Here is a 22,815-nt window from a genome sequence, read left to right as displayed (position 1 = left end):
AGGGGAATGAGAATCCAGTTCCTGCCCCACCAACCTTGCTGGCTGTGAAGTAGGAGCTGCAGGGGAAAAAATATATATATAGTTTTTGCTTTATAAACAGGAAGGTTGTGTCCTTTTAGGTGTCTTTTAGCACCTTATTGCCTAGCAAGCAGTGCTCAGAGTGATGGGGCCAGGAGATAATCCAGTTAGTAGGGTTTTGGGGAATGGCATGAGCCCTACCTCTTCCTTGTGCATGAGATTTTCCTGAGGAGAACGAGAGCACAGGACCTACAGGAATTTCACCTTGGCTGCAGGCTGGGTGTCACCATATAGTGGTGTGGCTCAGCCCGGAACTCTTTGGTGGCGTGCTATTTAACATGGCCAGGCATGGACAAGCCGAAGCACTCCTGTTCTTGGCAGGAGATTCAAAGCCTGTTTCCACCTCAGGTATACATTTATTCCCATGTTACAGGCCTTTTTTTTTTTTTTTTTTGACTGTAAACGGAATATTAATTTCATGCTTGGCTTGACTCTCAAGAAGTGTTCTCCCTCCTGCATCACGATGTGGTTTTCCCTCCACGCCGGGAGCTGAGGGGCTGCCTTTCCCCAGGGCAGCTTCACGGCCACCACGGTGCTGAGGGACCACAGGGCACCCTCACGGGGGCACCAACCCACCTCCACCTCCCCGCCTGGCCCGGTTGTGGTCTCATGCCCTTACTAGAGCATCCCTGACACGTGCTTTATTTTGGAGGGGTGACTTTTCCAAGCATGCGGCTCTAGAGAAGGCAGCTGTGCTCACAGAGCATCCCCCTGCGTCCCCTGCAGCCAGGTATTTGGGGTGGTTTGGGGGATGTTCCTTATGGGTGACCTTCCCAGGCTTACCCTTCCCAGGTGGGATCTGAGAAAGTTTCAATCAGTGGTTTTCCTGTCATAAATGGCATGAAACAAAGAGATGAGAAACACCCAGTCTTTCACTAGTAAAAAATTCTAAAGCCCAACAAATAATGGGTAAAACTAGGTCTTTAAATGGCTCTTGATCCTTCTTCCTTTTCAGGAGAAATGCAGCATGTGCCCACTTCAACCCATGTGTCCTGGGCTTGCACACTGCTGTAGGTGCTAACCTTAATGTAAGCACAAACTGGGTTTTTCTGTGTTAGAATCCAAACTAATACTTGAACACGTTAAAATCCATTTACATTACTTGTCACATTTTTTTTCTGAGAATTTGCTTCTAAGTCCTCAAACTTTTAATGTGCTTGCAGAGCCTCGACTGGTCCATTTACAAACTCGATACCAAGAGCTTGAAGGTATTTACAAAACATAAAATCTGTGCTGCATGTGTGCCCAGAAAAATATCTTATTTAGCTGGTTGTTAATTTTTCTGAGTGGCATTTATTCCTAACACCTTTACATCCCTCTGGTCTTCTGAAATTTCTTTCTTTAAGTAAGTAACTGCATAGAAAGCAAATGCAGAAGCAGCAGTTTGGTAACTGGCTGGGTGACTGAAGATTTATGCTGACGTACACGTTGTGCCTATGGCTGAATTAATAGTGCCACTGAAGCATTTGTATCCCCTGCTTTTTTCATTCCAAGTTTGGAATTGGAAAAATAGCAACACCTGCACAGAAGGAGTATGGATGACATGTGCATGTATTTAATCCATAATTTTTATTTATTCTCTAAAATAGGATATTGTTGAGATTACTGGTCCAAAAATGTCATCAAACTCCTCTGTGTTTCTCTCCTACATAGGCGAGTGTTTGCCTATTAGTAGAAGTTTTACTGCTGACTTCAGACCAGATTTATGCCCAGATATTTTCATTGTTTTCTGTAAAGTTTGTCTTAACTCCTATGGGGGTAACCGAGAGCAGAATCTAGCCCACACTTTCTCACTCACCTCAGCAAATACTTTTGTTCACTTGTTACTTAAGAAAAACTGAGTCAGAAATATTTTCTTCCTTCTGAAAATAATAATAATTCGTTATTCACTTCCATAATTCAGTATCTTTCGGGGCCAGAATTCAGCTACCCCAAATACATTTCCCAGCTTCCCATGATGCAGCAACATGAACAGCTCTGCGATTTTGGGCAATCTGTTCCTTGCTCAGACTGTATTTTTTCGGTGCTCAGAGTTCCCAGGTAAGAAAATACACTCCATCACAGACAGCTGTGAGCCACAGCAAAAGACGAGTGCCTTAAAGGAAAAAGAAGGAAGGAAAGAAGAGATGTAGGTTGTTAAGTGAAGGTGGGGAGCAAAACAGATGAAATTGATAAAGTGGAAAGCTATATTATTCACTCCAAGGCTCCATTTAGTCCCTCTGCCCTGGTAGTTTCGGCAAAGTGAAACTCTTGCTAGAATCAATACTGCTATCATTTCACAAAATTACAGTGGTTTGAACAGAAAACTAGTCATAAATCAACTTCATGCATGGACAGCTGGAGGAAATATTTCTTGCTTCGAAGATTTGGGTGCTTCAGAAGTAGCGAAGGGGAATTTGACTGCCCGAGAACACCCATTTGCTGCATTGCTTGGAGGTACAGGCTGGCATGGCACATTCAAATGGTGTATGAGTCAAAATGGCAATTTGGAAGAAGGCAGTACCTCCATTTTAATCAGATGAAGAATTTTTAGATCGTGATCCTGCAACACCTGAGTGTGCTTGATTTCAGTGACACTCGGGTGTTTTGGAGATGGTCTCTTGCTCTGAGGCTCCTCAAAGCACCCATTCAGACTTGGCTAGGTACGTGTCCTCATTGCTTCTTTTGCACAGACCTAGGTTAGATCCCACAGATTTTGAGAGATTCTGGCAGCCCCTCACTTTCAGCCTAGTGACTTAATATGGATGGAGCCTTTCAAGTCATTGCCACTGAAAGATGTACAGCCCTCTGCTGCCAGGGAAAGGGACTGAGCATGGAGACTGACTTCGTCCTCGCTCTGTTGGGAACACCTTCTTAAAGGTCCTTCTAAGAAAAGCATGACAAGCACGGCTGCTGCCCACCTCAGGAAGGCTTCACTATGCTCATTTGTGTGGTCTTGAATAATTCTCAAATTAAAGGTTTTCTTGTAGCTCTTGTTTTGCAGAAAAAAGTTATCACCAGCAGTGAGAAATCACCTGCGTGTATGCTGGAATCTCACGTGCAATGCACAGCAGAAAAGAAGGGAATAGTGTCATGAATAGTATTTCCATGACCCTTGGTCTCAACAGAATAAGAGTGGTTGGGGTGGCCCAACCATTAAGCCTGAGGTGTTTTAGATGTCCCCATCACCACCAGGTCCCATATCCTCTTCCCTTGAGTGGCAGGGAGGGTGGCATCAGGGCTGTGCCCATAGGGCAGGGCTGGGACGAGGCAGCCCCACCAGTGCAACCATCAGTGGTGGCACAAGTTGAGCTCCATGGCCGGAGAAACCCATGGAAACCATTGCTGTGGTTTGGAAAAGTAAGCTTTTATAAAATACAGATATATTTATGAAGTAGGGTGTCTTTCTGCCATATGACCCGAAGCTCTGATTCAAGGGAACTGTATGATTTCATCTCCAAACCCTGAAAATGTTTCCAGTTTCTAAAATACGGCTGGTATCACAGCCTTGTCTTGGCGTAGAGCCTCAGAGCTGCAGGCCCTCACGTGCACTTGCCTTTGCTCAGCTCACCTGGAGAAGGGACAGCCGCTTCACTGCATTCCAGCTGCCAAGCTGAGGAGGTGGAGGTTTGTTATTGCTAACTCCTGGTTGTGTCTGAGGCATCTCTGAGCTTGTTTTCACTCCCCTAAGTACTGGTGAAACACACGTTTAGGTGCTATCTGAGCACCGTATAGCTCTAGCTATTTGTAAGGATTTCTGCTATCTTACGCGTTTACTACTCTGGAATTTTCTTTTAATTTTGATAGATATTTCTGGAAATTACTCAGTTAAATTTGAAATCATTAAAGGAGCAATCATAATTATTTGATAAATAGCATCATTAAACCCATTACACAATAAAACATTGCAAATACGAGCACAAGTAAATATTTGTGTGAGTATTCACACTGGATTTCCTCTCCTGGCATTTTGAAAAGCTCTTTTATTATCTCATGACAGAATTGCCAAGTAGCTACAAATGTTCATGCATCATCTGCAAACAGAGAGGAAGAAGGCTGCTGTTTAATAAAATTTAATTTACCCAATGAGGGAACAGGGAGAACAACATATGATGTAAACAGCCAATTAGGTGGCATGTGCACTGATGACTAACACCAGCCAATTTGTTAACAAGAAGCAAATAATAAGCCGTAATCAAAAATAATTCAGACAACTGAGGCTAATAGACACGTTTACTTAAACCGTGACCTGTTCCTTATTTCTTTGACGTGAGAAAACAGGCTGAGCTTGTTGTGTGAAGTGCTTACTGCAAGCTGTTCTGTTTCCAGGTGTTAGAAATACAGAGAGAGGCAGAGTGGCTCCAGGCAAACTGGGGAGGGAGCCCCTGCCCCAGAAAGGTGGGGCCATGTGGAGAAGACCTCTTGGGTCCATGGCTGCCTTGGTCTTCTCCTCCAGAGTGGTCTTCTCCTGCAGAGCTCTCCTCTACCACCAACACCCCATTGGCCCCTCTGACAAGGAGGCAGAGAAGTGCCTGCATCTCCAAGGAAAGGTTTGAGGTTGGTGGTGGCCCCACAGGGGCAGTATCTGGCACCACATCCTGCTCCCCACAGCCACCCTTGCCCCATGGGGTGTGTTGGTGCTGTCCTGGGCACAGGCACCCAAGGAAGGAGGCACCCATCTACTGACAAAGGGATGAGAGCTCAATGACAGGCTTTTACAGCTTATTTCAGTGTTATTTCAGTGGGGTGGAGGTATTAGTAACAGCGAGCGGCCGGGAGGCTTCCCTCATGCCCAGCAAGTCAAGCTCCACCGCACTGGAGCCGCATCAGGGAGGCAGGAGCCACTTAATTAGACCAAAGCAACTGACAGCAACTGCGCTGTAAATCTTCCCTCGCCGCTTCTGAGGCCCCTGGTCCTCTGTGTCTTAATACTAAATGATGTCTCAATGATGGGAGAGCGGGCAACAAACATGCATCTGCGTTGTGCTGTTGCAGAGCGGGAGGGCAGGGTTTGTAAGGGATGAGTTCGGAGGGTAACGATGCAAAACGAGGCTCCCATCTTCCTGATACTCGAGTTTCCTGGGGAGACACAAGGCGGTGGTTAACCAAAAAGAGTCAGTTGCAGACTGAGCCTTCTCTTTGAGGATGAGGAACAGGGAAAGCACCTTTGGCAGTGTGGCTGCAAAACCACTCTGCTGACCCGAACCATCCCCTTCCAGAGGCTTCCCCATCAATGCTGGTGAGACACAGCTGCTGGCACAAGCCTTGAGGGGAGAAATGGTGTTTGGATAATAACATACAGCAGCCTGGAACAGCATTTGTATCCTGCAGGATTTGTTTTCCCGGTCTAGGCAGGTTCCTGTGTGCCTGTCAAAGAAATTAGGGAGGAATGTAACTACGCTGATGAATACTGATACAAGGACTATTCTACCTACCGTAGTTCATCTGAGGTATATTAAAACAAATGTGTGCACCTAGTTGCGTAAAGCAGTGAGCAATGGGCATTAATTACTTGCAAACTGCAATAAAATCACATCTAGTGCACATCAAGAGTGGATCATAGCTAATTATCTCACAACAGACAGAAAGGACTCACTGCTTAAAGTAAGCAGGCCCCTAAAATATTTTTTCTTAACTAGAAGATGGGCATTCATACTTTCAGAGGGCATTTTTGCCATTGCCAGAAAGCAGATTCATTGTTAAATATTTACAAGTTTACTTCGCAAATGAAAGCATCATCCTCACAAAGTGGCCTTGTGGTCACTTCTCCTCACTGATGAGGGTTTGGGGTCCCACCAGCACTACAGATTAGCTGCATTTTTCGTGTTGCTGGGAGCACTGGATAGTTATTGGATGGTGAGTGGCATTCCCACCCGCTCTCTCCTTTTTGTGGTGCAGAAAGATGGAGCCACGTGCTAGAGGGATGGATTCCCAGCCTCATCCCAGATCCCTTCTCTTCCATAGAGAAGTTTTCTTTTGGTCTGGGTCCCTCTCTTCTCATGGTTGACACCAGCCTCAATATCCCCCAGGGCTGGCTGCTCTGCTGAAATTGCTGAACTTCCAATTCAGGCCTTGGCCCTACATTATAAGTGCATTTCAAAGACTGGGCTCTCTACTGCATTCCTTTTTACTTCTACCTCACCAGGACAGCACCAAGACTATGCCCAGGACACGCTGGTCCTACCTTGGAGGAGCAGACCCCTTCCCTTCCCCTCCCTGACCCACAGGCTCCGCAAAACATGGACAAGGCGATGAGTGGCAGAGGTGCCTTCTCACTGCACCCTATGTGTGCTGCATTATCCCCACACACTTTGTTTTTCCTTTGCTCCCAAAGTCATTTCCCTGCATTTTAGGAGCTCCTGAGAGCCTCCCTCAGCTGAGGACAGGAGAGGTCTCCTCACCACCCGCTGCCACAGCTGCTGGCACTCGCCCGCCCCTCATCTCCTTCCTATAACATCCTGGCAAGGGCTGGATCCACCTGCCTGCCCAACCTCAAAACCATCTCCTCCTGCTGCCTCTCCCAGCCCTGCCCTTCCCAGCCCCTCACCAGTGCCCCACACGTCCGAGTCACCCCCTCCTGTGCTCACCCATCCAGAGTATTGGGGATTATCTCCACAAGTCCCCGAGTCACAATTTAAATGTGGTATTACATTTTCCTTTCAACCTCTAGCCTGTGCGTTCCTCACCCCATAAAGCATTCAGTAGGTGCAAGGCATTTGGGCTGATGTATATGTATATGAATGAAGCGCACGGCATTGCGATGCATAAGCCATTACCTCCCAGTGCCTCTCACAGCATTTTTTCCTGCTTCTTCGCCGTTAGTTTTATATGAAATGATTTGCAATCAGCGTGGGGGTTAAACGGTAACCTTTCAAGGCAGCCTCGCTCAGGAGGACGCAGAAAGATCAAGTCCTCTGCCTTGGTGCAATCTCTTTTTGAATACCAGAGGTAATTCGTGCCTAATGCCTTAAGCAAATGTGCGGGGACACCATCCAGGCACCTTCTGGGGGCACATGGCCTCTGCAGCTGGGGCTTTAGGAAACCTTGGCCAACGCTGGAAAAACAAGGCACAAGCACCTGTCCTGCCTGGGGTTTTGATCAGTCCTGGCTGGCACAGGTTAGCATGGTCCCCAGGCTACAGTATCTCAAAAAATAAATGACAAATTGCACAAAATCAGAGAGAGCGTGGAGGCATCAGGGGGAATACTTACCCAGATCTGGCTCAGAAGGCGGTGCAGGGGCAGCAGTGAGTGCTGGAGGAAGGTGCAGAGGATAAGGCACGGGGACGTGGGGACTCCTGACGCTGCTGGAGAGCAATGCCTGCTGCTCCCCACTGATCTCACGGTGCTCCCCTGCCTGGCATGGGGCTGGTAAAGCCTTTGGGTCACCCGAGCAGCCCAGGACTGAGGCCAGCCCCCTTCTGCAAAAAGGCTTTCTGCATTGACAACCCTTCGGTCCAGCTCTATGTTAAAATATCACATGTAAAGCAGTGGTGAGGAAGCCCTGCTGGTCAAATAGCCACCAGAGACACTGCATCAAAATCTGCAGGGAGAAAGCTGGTTTTCAACCATTTTCCATGGCTCACCCCATCCAGACGGCTTTAAATTGACAAGTTGTTTTTCCTGAAATTGTCAATAAGTAGCCGGCCTTTCAAGTGCAGACAGACATCTTGCCAGCTTGTTTGCCCAGGGACGGGCAGAGGCAGGCTCAGCCAGCTCAGACTTGCAAACCACTGCTGGGAGACATCACCACAGCATTTTGAATGGCTTCAGCCTTCTCTCAATATCAGAATTTAATGGGGCAACAATTATGGTGGGGCTGGCCAGGCTCTTGTGAACGGTGTCAGCACTTCCCGTAGATGCAGCAGGACATGTTCCAAGGAATTTCCCAAAGGATAAGCCATTTTGAGATGAATCTGGGATGCAACAACCATCATTTCCAGACCTGGTTTCCTTGAGGGTGGAGGGCACCGTCCGGGTTTTCTCCCTGCCGTCCTCTCCCCAGTTAGCCCTCTGCACGAACGGCCCATCGAGTGGTTACTCACGGTTAATCGTCAGTCTTCGGTGAAGGTGCAAGGCCCAGGACTCTGTGAGTAGATCCTAATGAAGCCCTGATGGGCTTTCTAGTTGTGTCAAAATGTTGGAGGACCCTTGGTATTTCCATAGTGAGAGACTGAGAGGTATCCAGTTGCTAAGCAAAGCTCATATATACTTATCTCTGGGTAATATTAGATACCCTACAGTAAGGTGTTCCCTTGTCTTTAAAGGATACTGCCTCAAGAGGGCTGGAGTGCTTTCTGCTGACTCTCCAGTGCCTGCTCCGTGTTTGAAGAGGTAGCTGGATGACTGCATTAAGCTCATCTGCACCCATGGGCTCATTATGGTCCCTGTCCTGTGTTAAGGCACAAGGCCTCTATACTTTTCCACAAAGTACTGCACAGTCAAATCACAGCTCCAGCAGGCATGGTTTTATTTATTTATTTATTTATTTATTTTATTTTTGGTACTTGCTCTCCCTGGGGAACCTGCAAGCTCTCCTTGCCATGGTGCTGAAGGCAGTAAACAAGGGGGAAAGCCTAGGCGAGCAGGTGCTTTTCCCTTGTCTGATGATTTGAAATAGTATAGGCTGCACCGGGCTGTATCTGAAGCGCAATCATTTTATTTCCATAACTTTATCTGCAGAGGACATTGGAGCTACAATGCAATCAACGCTATATAGTTTAAAGTGGAGCTGAGACGTATTGTAAAGTCAGCTGCAGCACAGAACATATGGTACAGCTTGCCACCCTGCTATAGTATTTCTTCAAAAGACATTTTTCTTACAAAAACTAAGACATTATCAGTCAAATTGTAAGTAACCCATTTCCATTTATAGTGTACAGTCTACCCTCTGAGTCACATACAAGATCAGTGCTAACAGCTGTGAGACTTCTAAAAGTGTTGTGTTGTTGTGTTTTTTTTTCCCCTTCTTTTTATATTCCTATAAATGTCTCCACCAGGGTGGCGAGTCTTCCCTCCTCTCCACATCGCACGCCAAGCATCGCCCTGTCTGTGCCCTGCTTCCCCAGGCTGTCCCACACGGACATGAATTGCTTTACTCCTCTTACTAAATCCTTTCCACCTGCTGCCTTACCTGGAAGAAATACGTCTCCCTTTCTTCTCAGGAGTGGAAGAGCTCTTTGCAATCCTTAGCAAGACCTGGGCACCTCTTGCCATACCTCTTTCTTTTATAGCGTGTGCGGTGTATCTTCTTACTCCAATGAGTTTTCTCTCAGAAGCCACTCTTCAGGATTTCTCTGCAAAGAAAAAAAGGTCAAGGTTATTTCCTCAGGGAAAAGGGGCAAGAGGAAGGTCAGAAAACTATTTGACCAGATTAATAATGCGCTCAATTGTCAGAAAAGTATTCGAGCAGAGCAGATGGGCTTTGTTTGCAAGCTCATTTGCATCATGAACACTTTGGCATTGCCCAGATTTTACATAAGCCTTCTCTTTAATATTTCGTTATTGTACAATTGTCCCTGTGATCCCTTCTGCAAACACACATGTACATGCAATCTTTTCTAACAGCTCAAATTCAGAACCAGTGAAAGATGATGTAGCTATAGTGAAGATGTATTTTTCTGTATGTTTAAGATGCTTGAGACAGTGCATGTGATTGTCCCCTATAGCCCTAGACCATATCCCACAGGATGTATTTAATAAGGGGGTATGCTGGATTTTTTTTTTTTCTAGAGCTTATTTATATCTGGGGCAAAATTAGGTGCTGAATCTTCAGTGCCATATCATTTGGAAGGGGGGATGTCCATTGCGTCCACATAAAAGAAGCATTTTTTTCCTGTTCAAAATACTGAAATAAGGCTTGGCACATGGAAAAACGTTATGGAACCTATGGTATTTCATTGTGGAGATAGAAACTATGAAGAAGCACCTGAAAGAAGCCTTCAAACCTGTACTACAACATTATGCTGGTGCCACCCTTGTGCTCTTCTCAGGTTGAATCAGCAGAATGATTTCCCTGAGTAATATCAGCCTCCAAAACAGGACATCCAGCTCTAGAAAATGGGGGGCACACTCTGACCTCCTCAATGACCCCCGTGCTGCAAACACTTCACTCACAAGCACCGCATCTTGCCACAATGGATGAGTTGATAAGTACACAGAGGTCAAGTGGTGGTGGCTGGGTTGCAGGAGACCCTCTGAGGACAGCGCAGGAACTCAAATTACAAAAATCCCAGGATATTTTACACACCTAACAAGGATCATGAGCGATGTTTGAAATGTTCAGTGCTGTACGAAGAAAGGATGTTGTGTCAGTGTTTGAAAATGGAGCAGACGTGAGAATCCTGCATCCTCTGAAAACCGTGGTGTTACTGCAGGTGGGCACCGAAGCTTTGGATTTCAATCCTCTCTTTCTTCTTACTGGTTCTTAGATTACACTAGACGCCAACAGAGAGGTGAGCTCTATCAACAGCTGCACACATTTACCAGCTTATCCATCACCCTCTTAAGAAGTCTGCTTAAAACCCTCCAGAAAGAGATGGTAAATTGACCCGCAGCCTTTCAGAGTGTTTGTGGTGCCTATCAGCCTCTGGACAAAGACAAAGACAAAGAAAGCCCCACGACTGCATGGTGCAAGCTGTGCATTTCCCCTGCTACCCTCTGCATCCGTGCCTTGCATGGTAGGGATCTGTGCTGTCCACTCTGCTAAAGAGTAATGATTGCAATGCACCTTGCTGCAGCAATCCATTTATTTGTGTGGAGAAAGCACTCGATGGCCAACTTGGCTGATTTTCAATAGAAGAGCAAAGATTTCAAGGTGTGATTCACTGATTCAGAAGGCTCCCCAAATAAAGTGAATCTTTTCTTATTGGAGAAAGGTATCCAGCCTCTGTCTTAGTGGGCTTTTAAGTTCTTTAGAAGTAGCTGTAAATGAAGATGGGAAGTGGTTTTTTTTTGTACTTGCTTGTGAGTAGAATCACTTGGAATTTAGGACAATTTCCTCACATGAGCTAAAAAAAAAAAGTCCACGTCCTGGATTTAAGACCTCAAGTGTCAAATGAAATCATGATAGTTTTGTACAAATGAATGAGCACCTGAATCTAACTGCAGAGGAGGAAACAAAGCACAGAAGGAGCCATAAACTGAGTTATGCACACGAATTGGTAGAGAAAATGGAGCTGAAAACAAAAGTTTCACCATTCCCCCCCAGCTGTGGGAGCCTTTAGCAGCAGGTGATGGGCAAATTCCTCAGGCTTTGGTGCCGAAGCTCATACACACAGACCCACCTACCTGTGAGAGCTTTGTAGCAGCCTGGTGAATCTGCTCCTCCACAGCCTGCATCACTGAACCCTCCTCATGGATGGAAAATTTGCCTGGAATTGATCCAGCAGTGGTCCAGGACACTGGGCTGAAGTCTTTCACTCCTGGCATGGATGTTTTCCATTTGTTTCTTTATACCTTGGCTCTTTGCTCTAATAGCTCAGGCAATCACCTCTCTCCCCACTGGAAAAGTAACCAGCATATTTCTATTTGCAGGCTTCTGGATGTAAGTCCTTCTCATGGGTGTTCTCGATTACTTCTTCTCTTGCAAAGGAAAGGAGGCAGTATATGAAAAAAGCTATTTGTGGAACGCATTTTTAATAAAAATATTTGCTGTTGTTAACACTGAATTAAGACAGCACACCTTCAATGGCAAAGAGATGAAATTTGTTTGTATCTGCAGAAGGAAGGTGAAAGGAGTAAGTGGAAATTATCAAGAGAGAGAAAAAAGACGTCTTAACTCCGGCAGGGTCTGCCCATCACAAACGGGGAGAAACTTTTGCAGAGCTACTAACACATTCAAGTAGCTGCGTGAAACCAGAGCAGCCCCACTGCAAATACACCTGCCTTGCACAAAGACTTGTACTTGCACATCCCCCTTTAGTTTAGAAACAGAAAAAAAAATAAAAGAAAAAAGAAAAAAAAAAACATACTGGCAAAAGGTTCCTCTTCAGACCGAAGAAAAAAATCTGTGCAGAGGCCTTGCAACTCTACTGATACAAAACCAAACAAATGTACAAACAAAAACTATTAATGTCTTCCCCTAAAATCAGATCTTTGTCCTAGCTTTTGTGGCTTCTTGCTAGCTTGTGATCTGTGTATACTCTTTCAGCTGAATAGACTTGGAGGATTTTATGCCACATGGGAATCTAGGCCTGCAAGCTTTCACTTGGTTACAGCAATCACTATAGAGAGAAAGTTTTTTTTTTCCGCTTTGCCAACTATTTTGTAACTAGGTGTGGTGCAGTCATGCAAAGTGCTGGCGTGGAGCTCGGGTGCTGCTGTACAAAGCCAGGCTGTGCCACCACGTGCGGGCTGAACCCCAAGCCCACTAGAGTCTGCCTCTCCCGTGTCGGAGGCGTCGTCCCTTCTCTTCGTCTTTTGTCTTGCTTTCTTCCCTCTAGTACACAGAAGACTTGCTCCCATCCCTGCCTGCTGAATTATTCATCGAAAATGTTCCACTGGTATCTTCTGGTCTGCCAGGGAGCTCATAATCCAACACCTTCTCTTCAGTCTTGATTTACAATCAGAGCAATTAGCAACCCATTAAAGGTCTTGGCACACCCATGGCCGTGAGGGCACGGTGTGCATCTTAGGAGCAGTCCCAGTCCAATTCTGAACACCTGTCAGCTACAAATTGTTGAGAAGAGCAGCAAACCTACAGCGAGAAAGGGTCCTGGGTGGGTTTTGGTCAAACCATTGAAACCACTGAAACCAGTACGCCTGTTCAGGCCGATCGCAGTGACAACGGGATGAGGCCTCATGTGCTGCAAAGGTGTGAGCAACTTCCTTCATGGGCACACAGCCTTGCCTGCTCCCAAAATGGTTGCTCAGCTCCCCAGATATGTGGAGCTCCCCCCTCCCCCCCCCCCCCTTTTTTTTTTTGCCTGGGAAGCAGCTGACAGAATGTAAAGGGCTATGAGGGGTCATTTATTAATTCCCTCTGATGCTCTGAAATCAATCAAAAAATGGCAAGAAGCTGTCAATGGACTGCAACGTGGTAGAGCCAAGGCTCTCATCCCTCTTGTGGGCTTGTTAAGTCCTTTTTGGGGAAATCCACGGTGTGTTTGCAGGCATCTCACAGCTGCTGCTGCTCAGGACCAGCGTACTTTGGGGTCGCAACCCCACACTCCAGCCTCTAGAAAAGCCCTGATTCAGAAAAGGGCAACAAACAACTCCTCCCAGTCGGTGAGCTCCCGAAAGAAGGAGGTGCTGAGTGGAGGAGATCTCTCCCCAGCTGCTGCCCGCGCTGCTGATTGACTGACCAACACGCGATGCGAGGTGATGCACGACCTCGGTGGGAAAGGTCGACGTAAACAGCATCCTTATAAACATTCCCTATAGAAAACAGGTACATGGATTTCCTATTCCATCTCCCAATCTGCGCTGGAGGCTTAATAGGTCAGGACCAGGGTGATTTATCACTTTCCCCCCTGTCCTTTGCCTTCCTAACGTATTGGAGATGCTCTCCTGCATTTTTGGGCTCTGCCTCTGCTAATGTCTCCGGAAAGATAATCTGTCAAGAAAGAATGTGAGAATTATTAAATCAATAAACACTGCTAACCTTTCAACTGTGTCCATCAAAAGAGATCTTCTCACTGCCGCAGCAATCGCTTGCTTGAGCAGATTGAAAGCAAAGCGTTCTCATTGCATTTGTCAAACATGACTGGGAAAAAAAACACGCTCTTACTCTGTCAGGGGAGCAGTGGTGCCCACGGGGGCTCACGGTGTTTTCCTCCTAAGCCTGTGCAGCGTTAGAAGGAAACACAAACCCCAAACCTGTTGTTTCCTGTATGAAATTCTCCCACGTTTGCTGTTGCTGCCGGGGGGGAAAAGCAAACGCATTCACACACAGCCAGATCCAAAGATGTGAATAACACTTACAACACTTACAATTATTTTAACAACTTTTGGTAGGCTTTGTATTCCTGAGTGCTTAACAATCAGGCTATGACTAAACATTTTGCAGTTTTCACAGGGGCCAAGGTCTCCGATAAGCACACAGAGCCTCCTCTCGGTGTGAGCATCAGCAGGAATTGCGTGCGCTTATCTCGTTACACGGTTCTAGGGAGTGTTTTCTTCCGTCTGCACAAGAGGTATCTGTTCTCAGAGCAAAACGTGTAGCGTGGATCCGGAACGATGACTGGGGAGACAAATTCCACTCATTCAGGAAATGTCTCCCTCCTCCAAATATCAACTTGTTTGCTCAGCTTCCTGGAAAACACAGGAACGGTCTGTTAATAGGTCGTCTCTCGTGTGTTAGAAAAACATGATAGGGTTTGTATTTGAGGATCGTTCCTGTTTATGTGCCCACAGGAGTTAAACCTGCTTTCCAGAAGCTGTTTCCTGATAATACTGGTGTACATTCCCCGAGCTTCAAATTGGTAAACTCACCGCTTAAATCTCAGAGTGAGAATATTTCTATCTATCTGCAAAAGAGATCCCAGAAACACTTATTTTAAGCTGTCATAAGGGCCACCCAGATCATCCTGAAGCCTGTAGTATTTGTGGCTTTTCTAGGAGAAGTGCTACTCTGAATCGCCTTTATCTTGCCGTGTGAATGGGCCAGGCTCTCACCCTTTGTGTGCGCAGAGGCGTTGTACCAGCGAGCTTCCCGGAGACTGCGGGACAGTGATTTTCAGGAACAGCCTTATCAAAGCTAATCCTTCCGGGGAGAAGCACGCTGAAATCCACTGCAGCTCTAAACGGCACTTGCAGGCACAACTTGTAGCAAGAAGTGATTGGGGTTGTATTTTTTTTTCCCTTCTCATGTTCTGAGGAGCAAGTAAAACCATAAATTCCGACGTGTGCTTGTTCCCCACCACGAGAGTAATGCACACAGTTAAACAGACTGGGCTCACCCCAGCTCCTGCTGCAGCTGGCAGCACTGCTGGCTGTGCCAGCCCCTGGCTGTGGCAGCACAGCAGCTCCTCGGGACGCCTTAACGCCGAGGAGCCGTGCCGAGCCCTCAGTCATACCCTGCGTACCTCGCGAGGAAAAGCCTTTTAGTTCCGCCGGCCGGGCCAAATGAGCAGTAATTTGTTAAATGGGTGAAACATCCAGCAAAACGGATTAGCAGTCCGGCAGCAGTGTCAGCATGCCAGATGTCTCCTGGGCTCGTCTGGGACGAGTTAGCGGAGAATGCTGCGTGGTTATCCCCCAGGATAGCCCCACAAGATGCCTTCTCCATCCCTGCAGGAACAGTCAGCCAGTGCGCCCCTCTTTGTGTGGCCCCACCACCGCCACAATCTGGAGCCAGAACCCAGCGATAACAGCCGGGGAGCCCACGGGGAATGAAATGACAGAGGCAACCCTCACTGCTAAGCAGATGGGTTGCTGTGGGATTTTGTGGGGTTGCACCCATCGTACGTCATCCCCACCATCAGAGCAGTTTCTGCAACCGTTGCAGCGTGCTATGGGGGTGGGAGGTGCAGGATGCTGCCGCTCACACCGAGACCTTCCCACACCCGCTGAGCAGCAGCACCCCCAGGGGCACCCCCCCGAACACGGGAACCACTGGAGCTACATGCCCAGCCGCAATAAGAGACGAGAGCTGAGAGTTGTATAATATTTACATTTAATACAATCCACTGACATCTGACATTTTTCTGGTAAATTTTACTTGGGCCATAAACACTTCTGGAGCACTGAGTAAATTTTAAGTGCTCTGATGGTCTTTTGTGCTAGTGGTATCTATGCGGTGAAATGTTTTGCCACCTTCCCCTCCAAAAAATACGTGTCCATCCAGATTTGTGACAGAATCACTCGTGAGACTTCTTATGCACCCTCCAGGCACCATCGCTGCAGAAGCACACACCCCCTTCCCAATTTGTCTTTGGTGTGGTTTTCCTGCTCTCGCTTTCACCCCAGATGAAACAGCAAATGTGCAGCACACTCCCGTGTGCCAAATCCAGATCTGCTGAGCCCATGTCCTCAGAGGATGCTCCGTCCTCCCTCAGTGGGCAAATGTTGGTTACTTTACACAAACTGCTTGGCTCCAGCAGCACTGCATCTTCCTTGAGCGACTGGTGCCCAGCTGCCCCGTGGATGTAAGGGTGTCACAAACAGACACCTCTTAAAAAGCAATAAAAGTTCAAAACTGGGGAAAGGAAATTAATAGCTGAGCAGCCAGTCAACCTCTGCTAATGAAACAGAAAGCAGATAGACAGCGAGGACCTGAGTCGAACGCGATGGCTCCAGTCTTTGTCTCGAGTCTCTTACCCTACAGCCTTGGACGGAGTCCAGCAGAGCACTGTGGTATCTGAAACAGTATCCGACCCTGAAGTTGGGATCAATCTGTGCTCTGCAGCCTGTTAACTTTTTTTGTTAATCCTCCCCATGTTATTTTACATCTCGCCTTCCATCACGGAGAAAAAGGGATCGTGGCACTGCCAGGGTGACTAATGCCGAGCCCCCCAAGAAGCAGGGGAGAGTTCAAGTTGCAGCCAGGTGCGGGGCTTAATGGGCCTGGGTGATGCTGCCAAGGCATAATTGCCGTAAATCAGCCTGCGCCACGTGGAGACAGTTCGCTGTGTTTTGAAGTCCATTTGCCCTTATTGCTTGTTCAGCTCCTTAATGCATTAATGATAAGATAGTGCGGTGGATGCGCAGCGCAGCCGTTCGCCCCCAAATCCTGAAGTGGTGAATCGATACTGCACTTATCCAGCCTGGCCATGGAGGAGGGGGACATAGATGAAGCTGGATGCAGAACGGGCAACAAAGATATTTTTTTTCCCAGGTTTCTTTCCCTCTGCCCGTCCCAGGGGGCTGAGCATCTTTAAGGAGCATGGGGGCTGGTTTGCAGAAGCGTCCCCCAGCTTTGAGGAGACTGCAGCACTCCTTCACCTGCTGCCTGTTCACATGGGTATATTTTTATTTGTGCCTACCAATGCTTTTCAAGTGCCTTTCCCAAGCGAAATGTGCTGCATTAACAGAAAAATGAAGGAGCGCCACTGAAGAACTGAAATGCTATTTCTTAGCGGTCTGAGGATGGGCAAACAACCCAGGGAGACCGGTTGTTCTCACCTTCTGGAAAACAAGGTCACTGGGTCTCTGATGGGAGCCCCAGCACACGGAGGACAACCCCGGGCTGTGCCCCTTGCAGGCAGCTGATGCTGGCCAGCATCGGTCCCTTTCCGCACCGTGCAGCAGCAGCAGCTCCCTTGGAGCTGGATGAGCCTTGGCAAGCTTCTCCCTCCTCCATCCCCCCGGTTAGAGCATTGCAACTGCTTGACAAGTCGCCATTGCTCCGTGGGCACGTTTATGCTGCTGCTTTTTTCTCAGCCAGCCAGGAGAAGCCTGTCTGCTGGTGACGGGTGCTTTTGGGAGTTACACACACCCAACAGAGCAAGCATCGTCTTGTAAGGGTGCGAAAAGTAGGCATCTGCACGGGGATCAGCAGCCTTGTGACGCTGCTAACATTTTCCACCACCTCCTCCTATTTCACCTAAAAATTTAGAAGCAGGAAAGCCCAGCTAGGAAGGGCAAAGAGGCACAAATCACTGCCTGGCTGCCCTCCTTCACTCCGTGCAGATGAAGGCTGTGAACACTCTCTGCCTACCTAGAGCTTAGGGCAACGAACAGCCCCTAACAGCCCCTGCCCGCCCAGGTCTCACAGCACATCTCGTCCCTGTCCTTGTCACAGGAGGGGCTGGCCTGGCCCCTGCCTCTGGGGGGTTCTTCACATGCCTGGGAGAAGCACGACCAGTCAGCTCTGCTCTATTAGCAACAAAACATCAGGCAAAGAACGGGAGAATGGCTGGAGCCCTGATTTGTTTCTCTAGGACAAAAGGCAGCCCCAATACCCTCCTTCTGTTTGGCTTTTGAAAGATCTTTTAACCATCGCCTCCAGAGAGACTTTATGTGCTGGATCAATTCGTGCCCTGAGCATCACGATGTACCCGGAATGACTCTGCAGTCTGGTGTCACCCGCAATAAAACTCCTTTATTTACTCTGCTCTCTGTTACCGAACGGCTCGCACTAGCTCCTCCGAACGCTCCAGGCTAACCGGGCTGGTCCCTCGGCAGAGGTCGGGGTCTGCGGGACGTGAAGGCGGGGAGTTTTCTTCCCACTGCTGCATGCGTGACCCTGGCTGTCCCCCAGCGCTGTCCCCGCGTGCCAGCAGGCTGCTACACCCCCGGCTGCTGGCAGCGGGGCTAGGTGGAAGACGAGAGATGCCGTGCAATTAGCAAGTGGATGAAGCAGAGGGGTCGCCTCGTCGCGCTGTGTTATCCGCTGCCTTCGAGGCGTGACTCAGCTGTGAGGCGGGCGCTGCAGAAGGGGGACGAATAGCCCCGCATCACCAAAAAGAAATAAATCCCCAGCGCTTGGATCCTGGAAAGACTTATCCGCTGCACCTGCTGCTGATGCAGATCTGTGCCTTTTAGTGTGTTTTCAAGTGCTTTTTCTAGTCTCGTCTTAAATAACCCAAGAACTCACAGGTCCCCTTAGGAGAGGATTTCGCACTGTGAGAAATCTCTCAGCAAGGAACCATTTCTCGTGCTCCCACGTGACTTTTCATTTGTCTGGTTTCACCCATTTCTTCCCATTGTACTCCTCCCAGCCCGGTGAGGCTCTGGGGATTCTCCTCGCTCCTTGGTGCCCGATCCCTCACATCCTTGGGGACAGCAATTACGTTCCCCTGAGCTGCCATTCAGCTGAGTGCTAACTTTAATCTTTCCCCATAAATCAGCTTGTTCAACCTTATCTGTGTTTCTCATTTATGAGTTTTTTTCCCCTCTCTGCCATCTTTCCAGTATTATGGAGGCATCTATAAGGGAATTTAGCAGTATATTTTCAGCCTTGTGGGGGAGGACCATCATTTTCCTGAACAATGAGATGACATATAGTACATGATAGGTGTTTTCTGAGCTATATGACTCCAACATCATACTTATTTTTACATCCATTATCACCGCTGGATTCCTCTCTGCAGTACAGATTTCCTACTAATTACCCCCCACCTTCAACTTTGCTCCTTAAATTGGACAGCTAGTTCTGGAATAGGTACTAAGCTGTTCTTGTGTCCTCTGCCAGTCTGAGTACTAAGGAACTATGTGAGCAGCAGGAGGGAATTATTCATTGCACGGTTGTAGTGGTTGTTTTTTGTTTTTTATTTTTTTATGCCTCTCTTCAAGGTGCCTGACACTGGCCTTGCCCAGTATCCCATCTCAATGAAGTTGAAAAACTTGGTAGTTCCTGTGATCTTAACAAAGATGATTCTTTTCACAGATAAATCCATACCTGTATTTTTTTTTCTTGAAAATGAAGAACTGAGACTGCAAAAAGGTCCACAGGTCCCCATTCCCCTCAGCTACAGGCAGCTTCTTGAAATAGATGCTTCACCTGGAAGAGTCCACAGCACTTCCAATTTATGTTCATGCCAAACAAGGCTCGCTCCATCACTGTTGCAGGCACAAGACTTGTAGTACAGAAGACCAAAAGCTACACAAATAGCAATAGGCTTCAAGTAAGGAGCAATGAAGGACACTACTCATGTCCTAAGTCCCCACACCAGCAGGAAATTTGTTAGCTGAAAATGTCCACATGAAAGATGAATCTCCATCCTTACAGTATTTCTAAGTGTTCTTTGTTGTCTTTTGCCCAGATGACTTCAGTTGTTTCATAAATCACTGCAGCTCCACCGAAGACAAGCAAGGCACACAGCCGTGCCCTTGTTCGGAGATGAGTGATGCTGAGTTGTCACTGTCAGCTCAGAGAAAAAGGAAAATACTTTTCTGATCCCCTCTTCAATGTGGGAATTCGAAATTCATGCACTCAAATCTTTGCATAGACTTCAGAATAAGTAACCTACTCTTAACCTGGGCAGTTGTAGTCCCACTTTTTAATGCCCTTATCAAGCAAGGCACATAAACACCTTATGCAAAAGCAAAATGAAACATAAGCAGGTTCATAAAAATTGGTGAATCAGGGCCTACCCATCAAAACGGGGTTGTAAATTTGTTCCTTTACGTGGTACACGGCAATGGACTTTGTGTCCATGTGTTTATTTCTTCTCGTCTGAAATTCTACACAACACATCGTCATTTCTGCAGCAATAAAACCAAGGTGCAGTGAGCAAAGTGCTTTACATTTTACAAGTGCTTTTCACCAACTAGTTGAAAATAAGTGTGATGGAAAGCACTGCTTACAATATGAAATCCTTAGTGCATTGGCAAAAAATGCATGCCTTCCTGTGCAAATATGGACCTATGGTCTGTACACCTGTTGTGTCATGGTTTGGTTTTTCAATGAGCTGGAAGAACATGGAGTAGAAGTCTGTGTCCTTCGGAGAGGCCCGATTTCCTTCCTTGGGAATGCAATCAGTAGCACAATGAAAATAATTCATCAGATTAAAGTACAAATAAATCCTGTCCCGACAATTGGATGTTATCATGTTCAATTTCAACTTAATTATTTTTGTATTTAATTACAGAATGGTTAATTGCTTCATTTTAATTATGTATCTCTTTTAATTAGATTGAGGCTAGAAAAACCTGATAAGGCTGCTACCACCCCACAGCCCTTCCATTTTCCTCCCCTTCCCTGTATCTCACAATGTATCCATTGCTTCCCCTTGCTTTGCCGTGAGTTTCCAGCTCCAGCTCTCTCCCACACCCCTTCATAGCTACCTGTTCTCTGCATTGCTTTGGCAAAGCCCTGCCCCACCTCCTTGCTGAGCAAGGAGATGGAGGAGCATGCACTTGTGCCCATGTGTGCACACACATCTGCGTGCCTCCCTCATTCACGAAATGGCAGCTGAGTCTCAAGCCCAAGGACGTGGCTTCATGCACCCACATCAGGTGGGCTCCTCTACCACGAGGGCCAGACGGCCACCGGGGACCCAGACACTTGTCCTCCATGAGGCAATGGGATGCACTCACCTGCACAAATGCCAAAGGGAAGAAATGTGCATAGTAGAAAGGGAAGTGCCTTTCTAGCATGCATTTCGGTGGTCTTTCTTTTCTGCTTGCCAGCAGAAAAATGTGTTCCTGAGCTTCTCACACAGCAGAAGAAAGTCCCAAAAGTGAATTAAGCCCAGAAACACCCTTGGTCTGCAACACAGCAGGAGGATTGCTAAGTGGTCGCCTTAAAATTTGATGTATGAACACCAGCAATTCATATTAACCATCCAAATTCAGGAAGAAAAAAAAAGAATACTGGTCAAGGCTATTAAGACTCACATTTTCTAGGACATCAGAGGTAGAACCTCATCACCATTTCTGTTATTTATTTATTTCTATTTTTGCAGAACGGGTAAGGCTGGATTCCTTGCAGCACAGCTTGCACCCTCTGCTCCTGCTCTGTCTGCATCTCACTGCAGGGGCACAACATCTCTGTGACAGGAGAAACGGGGCTTTGTGTAAGCATCCCGACCAGGGAGGGAGCAGTGCCCTCTGTGAGCAGGGAGAAAACAGCCACCCAAGCTCCCTTACCTGGAGGAGCGAGGCTGAAGCCCAGCAAAGGTTAGTGCACAGGCTCCGGCAACCAGGAAAAAAACCTACCGATTTGCTATACGACTAAATAAGTGAATACTTCAGCCTGCTTAGTCCCATTAAAATGCCTATAAATACGAACAAAAAGCAAAAATGCAGGAAATGTACAGGCAAACAGTATTAGCCAAACTAAATGATAAAAAACAGTTAAGTATTAATAAAGCTTTTACTTTAGGACTAATCCTATTCCCTTCAGCCATAAAGCCCTTTATAGGAGCATGCGCTTCCTCCCCCCGTTTATCTGGTCATTGATATTAACTGCATTACAAATGGTTCTTGTAGGGAAAAAATCTAAAACCTGCCTTGCTTGGGGAGCAGCAGCTGAGGCAGTAGATATCTCATCTGCCCCGATGAAAGACCCTTAAAATCGGTGGGCATGTTTAATATGATGGAAGAACCCAGCTTACCCCAACAAGGGCCCCCCTCGCCCAGCCCCTTACTTCCAGAGGAGAGCTAGAGACTTGAAGAAAGGACAGTCAGAAATGAATATGCCCACCATGATCACCTTCTCACGCATCTTTCCATCTTCTGGCGCTTACTAAGCGAGAGATTTCCTGAGTCAAAGGTTGCATTCAGCCGTAACATTGATGGGGCTATTTGTTACATATTTGTTTAAACAGGTTTTCTGAATTCACTTGTGTTTTGAAGCCCACATCACCTTGTGCTAACTCTTTAAATTAATAGAGCACCTTGTTAAAAAGGTGAGGTTTTTTTTTTATGTATTTCAATTTCATCAATATGAATTCTACATATTCAAATTTCTTCTGAGACTGTTAATTTCCAGTCGGAAGAGCCCACAGGTTCCTTCCCCAAGACCTGGAAGGGTGGCTAATTACCCCTGCACACCCTTCCCCACTGCTGGTGTATCTCCTGCACCTTCTCTCATGCCCTCCTTGTAGCACAGCCCTGGCCTGCTGTGTTTCTGCCTCGCACAGGGGCTGCTTCCTGCTCCAGCCTCTATCACTTGATGTGATTCTTTATCACTTCTGTGATTCTGTGAAACCCAGCAGCTACGACTCAGCCTGGGCTGAGATATTTCCTGGCCAAAACTATTCCAAGCTGCACTAGGCAGAAGGCCCCACCAGCGCCCCCGGCCCACCTCTGGTGTTGGCCAGGGGCTGGGAGGAGAAGGCGCAGCTCCTTGCTGCTGACACATCGGTGCCACAAAACCCAGAGCCCGACAGACGTCTCACGGCTGCGAGATGTGGTCCAGCTGCTGGTGGGG

The 22,815-nt window shown here is 47.3% G+C and overlaps 1 long non-coding RNA gene across 1 annotated transcript; it reads right to left on the bottom strand.

Moving 5' to 3' along the window:
* Positions 1–3,765: 3,765 nt before the first annotated feature.
* LOC308190824 lies at positions 3,766–13,833 on the bottom strand. Its single transcript, XR_013947508.1, has 4 exons — positions 13,660–13,833; positions 9,190–9,352; positions 5,223–5,424; positions 3,766–5,136 (listed from the first exon to the last, which is right to left on the bottom strand). It is a non-coding gene; the product is annotated as an uncharacterized lncRNA (long non-coding RNA).
* Between the last annotated feature and the right edge of the window lie 8,982 nt (positions 13,834–22,815).

The sequence above is a fragment of the Anser brachyrhynchus genome (genome assembly GCF_964034855.1).
Source record: "Anser brachyrhynchus genome assembly, chromosome: 2".
Classification (NCBI taxonomy): Eukaryota; Metazoa; Chordata; class Aves; order Anseriformes; family Anatidae; genus Anser; species Anser brachyrhynchus.
Note: the sequence above shows the minus strand (reverse complement) of the source record. Positions and strands in the feature narration are given on the sequence as shown.